At 45.6% G+C, this 8,200-nt stretch overlaps 1 long non-coding RNA gene across 1 annotated transcript; it reads left to right on the forward strand.

Annotated features, from left to right (window-relative positions):
- Positions 1 to 809: 809 nt before the first annotated feature.
- LOC131681493 (uncharacterized) lies at positions 810 to 1,315 on the forward strand. Its single transcript, XR_009303947.1, has 3 exons — positions 810 to 868; positions 989 to 1,116; positions 1,185 to 1,315. It is a non-coding gene; the product is annotated as an uncharacterized LOC131681493 (long non-coding RNA).
- Positions 1,316 to 8,200: the final 6,885 nt, after the last annotated feature.

Genomic DNA, 8,200 nt, shown 5'->3' on the forward strand with positions numbered 1-8,200 from the left:
CAAAATGTTATGTACAACTAATCCTAGGTTCGCCTTGAATACAGAAATACTGATGGATTTGACATTTCCCCTGTTGCGCTTCGGTAGTTCAGATATATAACACTCAAAGACTGCAACAAATCCCCAAAATACTGGCATTGATACCAAAATATTGAAATTTTAGATCAAGCCGAAACCCCAACACTACAACATACATTGAGTTTCTTACGACTCTCAATGCAACATAATTCCCAATGTAACTTCATGAATACTACAAGAAACAGGCTTATTGAGTTCCAGAACTACTCCAATCCTTACGTTGGAAATGTATCCCTTCACTCAATTTACCGCACAGTTTTGTCTTTTGAAAGCACCTCAGAGCTCTTCCCTGAATAAACACTTTCTACTAGACAAAACGCAGAACTGAACTTCATAATTTCCTTTGCAGTGACTCGAACGCCGAAATAGTGCAGCTAGTGAGAAATCTGCACATAATTCCCCCGAAAATATCCCCCGAAAATCCCCCGAAAATATCCCCCGAAAATCCCCCGAACATATCCCCCGAAAATATACCCCAAAAATCCCCCGAAAATATCTCCCTAAACAATCATTTTGTTTATGTATTAACGCCGGATGTATTCCGACAATACGAACACATACCCTAAATGACCACATATCCCATAAATCCATCTTACGTTACATTTCCTACGTCGAAAAAAACTTTCGACAAAATAGAAATGCAACGAAAATGAAAAAGTACCCAACCCTATTAAAGCTCTCATAAACTCACGCATACACTGAACTACCAACCCGCAACGATGAGAAACGTCAAACTAAAAAAATATTATAAGTGATGTGTTGTGCTGTGACGGAATTGTACATTATCCAGGTAAATCATCAAATAATTACATTAAATGGCTCAAAAACGTACCGAAAAGCGTTTCCGAAAGGCGGATTACGTATTGGAAGGTGAGTAAACTAATTTTTGTTGTTTTTCTTGTATTTTCAGGCTGAAACGGACCAACCAACAACAACAAAAACAAACCTCATTCGGATGAGAGGTAGGGATGTGTCCGTTCGGCACTGGACGGTTTTGGACGGACGGATTATTGACAATTGAAGCGGACTATAATGATGGTAAGTTTAAATGCATTGTTTATGTTCGCCCGAAGGGCTGACTAAAGATGTTATTTGGATAATTTCAGATTCGAATGATGTCGCATGCAGCTGGACTGGAAGTAAATATGGACTTCGGCATGATACCGGAACGATTTGGCGGGACAGACGCCGGACGGACTGCTGCCTTGGTGACTCGGAATTGCCTCAAACGGCCTATTTGAAGACAGCTATAACGGATGCCGAGAAGGGAAGTTGACTTCCAGTTAAAGGTGAACAAATTTTAATGTTTTCTTTTTCATTTTAGGAACAATCGGACGGCGGAACCCAAGATGTCAATCAACCCCGAAGGAAAGACGATATAAGACCGAAATCCTAACATAATTTCCCACGTTAAATCATAACCCTACTAAATCATCAAAATTTTGCTATTTAATTGTGATAAATTAATAAACACTTAAATAAATAACAAAGAAAATAAATAACAATTAACAAATAACATGAATATAAAGAAATATACAATAATTTTAAGTACTAACATAGATATAAGGAAACATTGTGAACTACAAACTAACATTACTTATATCCGAAAAATAGTATTTACAAAAAATTTATACATTGGGTGATCGTGCAAAGGCACAATCCCCTTTCTTCTTCCACCCACAAGGTATGTGTATCCCGATGCAATACAACCTGTGTTTTTTTTTCAAACATGGTTAAATTTCCAGGAACACTGCCGATTTCTTTAAATTGCAACGCTATTCAGCTAAAGCAATTTGTTACTGACAGCTCGATTAACTCGGGTTTGCTCAACATCGTCTGTAGAACTGAGTCTTATTTTACGATCAACGTTTAAGATTCCCCCGTTTTAAACTCACGCTTTGTTGCTTCTCGCGGAATTTTCGCGGTACTCCTCATCAACGCACTAGTGGCTCCGAGTTCTTGGTTTTATAGGTCATCGTCCTGATGAAATCAAGGACTCGCTCTGTCTTCAGGTCGAGGGGAACTTGTTCGTTCAGTAACAAATGTTTTATACCCAAGAGTGCTGCAACTCAAGGAGATCTAAAATGACCATAATCCAACACGTTCGCAAAGTTCTTCTTGAGCTAGAATGAAGATCTTAGCAACAAGGTTGCCCCCAGTAAATGAAAGTTGTTGTGGGGGTGCACTGTCTGAAGGACAGTGCTAACTTTACGAACTGCTGTACAGTATTTTCTGCAACCAGAGCAAAAGCATCATGGTGCGTTGTCTCAATCAGTAAATACTGAGAGGTACATAGCTTGACTTTTATCCAATCAACGAATGATCGGTGTCTATAAAGCGGAACTTGAATGGGTAAGTTTCTTGAGGAACTTGCAGTTGAAAATTCCCAGTCTCTTCCCCTTCAAGTCCTCAAGGTCATAACAGTGAGTTCCTACTACCCTTTTCACTACGGCTGGCACATACTTGAGGGCCAGCTTTGCAGAAAATCCCTTGCCTTTGTCCGATTGTTCCATGTTTTTCTTCAGAACCTTCTCACCCACAGAGTAAGATGGACAATTGGCATTGGAGCGAAGATTATAGTAGGGCGAGTGTTTGCTGTACGCCGCTTTCAAGTTCTCCCGAACCTCTTCGAGCATTTTCTCCCTTTCCTCGTTCTTCAGCTGACCATCGTTGGTCGTTTACGAATCCCTCAGATAGCGATATTCCCTACCGTCGGAAACCATATTCCGGCCGAACAAAACAAAATACGGAGTGTAGCGAGTTGCGTCGTGGACTGAGTTGCGCACGGCATTGGCTATCTGCTGTAAATTATTGGCCCATTCCTTGTGATTTTTCCGGATGGAGGCTCGTATCGCTGTCGTGATTACACGGTTCACTCGTTCCGTATCGTTAACCTGAGGATGGTAGTTCGGAGTTCTCCAGTGCGTCACATTGTACTTCGCTAGCAGACTTTGGAACATTGCCGAAGTAAACTGTGTCCCATTGTCCGACAGGATCACTTCCGGAACACCGAACAACAGGAAGATGATGTTTTCCACGAACTGTACCAACGTTTCCGCGGTCGCCTGCCGAAACGGTTGTACTAGTACGAACTTGCTGAAGAGATCAGTCACGACTAGGAGACAAGTGCTTCGGCCTTTGCCGGAAGCTGGGAGTGGACCGACATAGTCCATAGCCAGAAATTGCCAGGGGTACTGAGCAATCTTCTTCTACTCTGCCATCGGAGGAGTCGTATTCTGATTGGTCGCTTTGCTAGTTTGGCATGCAAGGCATGCCTGACACTGCTTTTTGACCTCACTGCTCATTCGTGGCCAGAAATAGCGCTCCTTCACCGCTGCTAGTGTCTTCTCTGGACCGAGATGAGCTTGATCGTGAATTCCTTGAACGATTTCCTTCCGCTCTGCTTTCGATGGGTATCTCTTCCACTGGAATCGTGTATCTTCCACCTTTCCATTCCCTTTGACGTACTTCAGAATCAGTCCGTCTATCACCCTGAAATCCGGGAAACTCGCTGGGTCTGTCTGAATCTTCGTCGCTAATTCCTGATGCTCAACATCGGCAGTCAGGGTAAATATCGTCTCCACCGACCTCGACAAACAATCTGCCAGGATATTGTTTTTACCCTTCCGGTATTCTAACTCGATGTCGTATGACTGAATCTTCAAAGCCCACCTTAGCAACTTCGAATTGCCCGATTCCACCCCGATCGTGAATAACCACAGCAAACTACGTGCGTCGGTAACCACCTTGAAGCGAGAACCCTCCACGTAGTGGCGGAAATGCTCAATTGCTAGCAACACACCCAAGCATTCTTTTTCTACGCTGGCGTACTTCCGTTGCGTGCTACTCAGCTTCTTGCTGAAGTATGCGATCACTCTCGGCTGATCATCAACGTGCTGTATCAGCGCTGCACCAACTGCGTTGTCCGACGCATCAGATTCAATCGGGAACGGTTTTCCGAAGTCTGGATTCCCCAGAATCGGTGCCGACACCAAAGCTGCTTTTAGCTCTCCAAACGCTATCTCTGCTGCTTCCGTCCACACGAACTTCTTTTTCGACTTTTTCAGCAGATCGGATATCGGAGCTACGATGCGACTGTAGTCACGTATGAAGCGCTGGTAAAACCCTGCCAAACCGAGCAGTCGCCGAATATCCTTCACGTTCTGCGGACGAGCATAGTCGAGGATTGGCGAAATCCGTGAATTGTCAATGGATACTCCGCTCTCCGTTAGCAGGTACCCGAGATATGTCACCTGCTTCCTACAAAATCTACTCTTATCAAGCGATATCGTCAGATTTGCCTTTGTCAAACGTTCTGCTACTATTTTCAGTAGTCTCACGTGCTCACTGAACGAATTCGTCGCTATCACGATATCGTCCAGGTAGACGAAAACGTTTGGTTCGAGATCGAATCCGATTACCCGGTCCATAAGCCGGCACATCGTGAACGGTGCGTTTGTTAAACCAAACGGACAAACTTTGAACCGAAACAAGCCTTGCGGTGTGCGGAATGCCGTATAGTCCCTTGATTCTTCCTTTAGAGGAATCTGGAAATAGGCATCCTTCAAATCCACTACCGAATAATACTTCGCCTTCCCTAAACGATGAAAGATCTCTCCCATGTTCCTCATTGGGTACGAGTCTTTCTTAGTCCAGGCGTTTATCTTGCGAGAGTCCAGACAGACTCGTAGTTTACCATTCGCTTTCCGAACTGGTACTAAAGCGCTGGCCCACTCGCTCGAACACTCTTCGATAGCATCCATCTGCTTGTATCGCTCAATCTCAGCTTCCATTTCCGCTTGTACTGCTGGTGAACACCGATACCATGGCTGTCTTCTCGGTTTCGCTTCTTCGGTCAACTGAATCTCGTGCTGCAACAACGAGGTCCTACCCAACTTATTTGCTGTTGTGCATGGAAATTGCTTGATTGCTTCAATCAGCTCCTTGCGTTCAACGGGTGTCAGATCGTGTTCCGTTTCTACCGTCTCCGGAGTCGTTTTTGAAGGTTCCGGTAGCTCTAGAGCCGGAATATCCAACGTCGCATCAGGGTCAACATTCTTCAACGCGGGTAGCGTCTCGATCGGCAGCAAGGTGAATTGGATCGTATCCACCTTTCCATATCCCGTTGGAGTGGTCTCAACAGTGGCCACTCGTTCGAATCCGTGGTCTCCCTCAATCATCGGCTCGATTCCGAACGATTTCCAGAAGTTGTATCCCAGGATCAGCTCTCTACAAATCTGCGGTACCACTAGCGTCGGAATCGCTCTGGTCATTCCCTTGAATACCATCGGTAGCTGTACGAATCCGAGACATTCATGTACAGTTTTATCGGCCGTGACAATCTTCAGTGGGCTACGCTGCATCGTCAAACCATACCTCTTGGCAATATCGGTCATACTCGTTACACTGACACTTGCGCCAGAGTCGAGTAAAGCGTCGTATTCGGTGTCAAAAATCTTCACGGTTACGTGAGGGCTGCTCTCGGTGTGGACCCTTACTTCACACACCTTCAGAAACGGGTCCTCAAACGGACTAGAACTGGGAACATCGTTCGTCGGCGGAATGCTGTTGTTCCCTACTCCGCATTCCTGACCTAGTTTCCCGATGGATTACCAATCCTGTCCCGGTCAATCCGTGGGTGGTTCTCACAGGTCACCGTCGTCTTACCGGGTGTTCCGCAGATGTAGCAGAACAACTGCTTTTCGTGTCTGCAGTTTCGCCAAATATGTCCCGTTCGGCGGCAATTCCAGCAAAGGGGACCATTTGTCTGTTCGATTGCCGGCGTGGCACTGGGTTGTTGAGCACGCGTTACCGATTTGGACTGCTCCTTTGCCCGCCGATCACCATCGAACCTTTTTCCTAACGCGTTCACCTCTTCTGCTTCGGAATAGGACCCCGTCGACTCTTCAGCCTCGATGTTGTGTAGACCCGTCGTGTTACGTGTCGGTCCTTCTCGACACTGCCTGAGTGCCGGATCGTTCGCATCAATGCGGTACGCATAGTACTCAAGCTTTCGCACATCTCGTACCGTTCTACACGCTAGTTTTGAACGGTAGTGTGGGCGCATATTGTTCCAGATGACCTCGAAAATTCTTTCCTGATCTAGCGGTGACGATAGAAGTTTGTTTAAGCGCTCTATCTCCGTCTTGAACGTCAAAAACGGCTCGTTCCGAAGTTGTTTCCGCTCGTAGATTTTCTGACGGTTTCCTTGGTCCTTATTTGGGTTACCGTACATGTAACGGATTTTCTCCTCGAAGTCCTGCCAATCTAGGAACTCGTCAGCGTAGCACAAGTACCAATCGTAGGCATCTCCCCGTAATATGGTATGCACTCGCTGCAATAGGATGTTGTCTGCGATCCGATCCATTCGCGCTAGCCTACGAATCTTATGGAGAAAATCTTCCAACGATCGGTGGCGGGGGTCGCCACTAAAAGTTAGATGCCATTTCTCCATACGCCGGTCTGCATCCTGAATCTCGCGATCCGCGATTCGTCGATTCACACGACGTCTTGGGCGAAACTCCTCAGCGTCATACCCATCTTCGTCCTCGCTACTCTGCAGGGGTACTGCACTCTGCCTTCGATGCAGGCCACCAGTGGGATTACCTCGACTATCCCACTGAGAAAAACTCCGTCTGTCGCTCCACCGTCTAGCAGCTGGATCCTCCCGTTCAGCTATTCTCGTCTCCATACCATACATTCTGCTCAACTGTCGCGCTTGCTTCTGACCGTCTCGTGCATCGTAGTACGAACGGTCGCTTACTGTCTCCATCCGTCGTTCGACTGATTCTCTTCGAATCACTCGTCCTCTATCGAACTCATCCTGTCTCGTCTGTGGAATTCCGCTATATCGTCGTTGTGGTACCTCTTCTCTCTGCCTGCGTTCGGTTTCTGGATGGTTGACTCGGATGTACGGTGTCGGTTGCGCTTCTCTGTCGAACTCCACCCTACTCATCAGCTCAGGAACTTGAAGCCCTCGATTGGAAGGGTTGACGAACCTCATCGGATCCGGTATCTGGGTTGCCAGTCTAAATTCTGCCAATTCTCGCCTCAACTCAGCCACTTGCATTCTCAGCATTCTGTTCTCGTCGTTAAGTTGGTTTTCCCTCCGTAGTTGTTCTTCACTCGCTGTTTTAGGAATTGCTCCAAGGGATCGCTTTGAATTCTCATCAGACGTCCTGTCCTCGCGTTCTTGTCCGTCGTCTTGATGCCCTTCGCCTTTCCCATCATCTTTCCCTGACTCCAATGCCATCTGCTGATTATTGACAACTTCTGAGTGAGAATCTTCGAAACCCTTCTTCCCACTAAATTTGTTCAACACACTACGAATTTCCCCCACGAGTTCTTTACGCATGGCTCTGGATCCCGGATCCTCGGCGATGCTTCGGGCGACCCTAAGCGCGTAATGTTTCAAACGAGAAATACACCTTTCATCTGGACCCCTCTCCAACTTCCCTCTCAAGCCATCGATTATGCCTGACACGCGATCGAATTCTTGTTCGATAGTAAACCGCGACGGATAATCCCGATTTTCCCTCACATCTTCGTAAAAAAGGTTTCGTAGTAGTCGGTATTTGGCTTCCGAATCAGTTTTAGTTTCTTCAACCTTACCACGAATCATGAGCTCGTAATCTACTTCCTCATTGGTTAAGTGGTCGGCTCTCGGAAACTTAGAAGCCATTTCGGTTTTTTTGAATATGTAAAATTTAATAAATAGTATAGAAAATGTACAAAAATGGTAAATATAAACCCTTATCTCTAATAAATGTTCCCACACAACGATAACATCACAAGAATATTCCTTAGAATCCCCAAAATATTTCTGTATCCTCAATAAATTTCTCCAAAAAAATATGCCTGATGATATTTCTCCAAAATAAACGGTCTCCAAAATATGTTACATTACCCTAAATACTACATAAATTACAAAAAGGAACCTAGACTAAAAATGTACATAAGAACGAAAATAAATGACGAAAACAATCATAACTTCAACAATATTCTCCAAATATACTTCAAGAATTCCGAAAAAATCCTGCAGTTGGGCGCCAATTTGTAGCCAGCCCTGGTCGATCCCTAGCAAGCGTGCAGCTTATGCGCCACTTCCCGTAGGAAGACTGCA

The sequence above is a fragment of the Topomyia yanbarensis genome, chromosome 2 (genome assembly GCF_030247195.1).
Source record: "Topomyia yanbarensis strain Yona2022 chromosome 2, ASM3024719v1, whole genome shotgun sequence".
In the NCBI taxonomy this organism is placed as follows: Eukaryota; Metazoa; Arthropoda; class Insecta; order Diptera; family Culicidae; genus Topomyia; species Topomyia yanbarensis.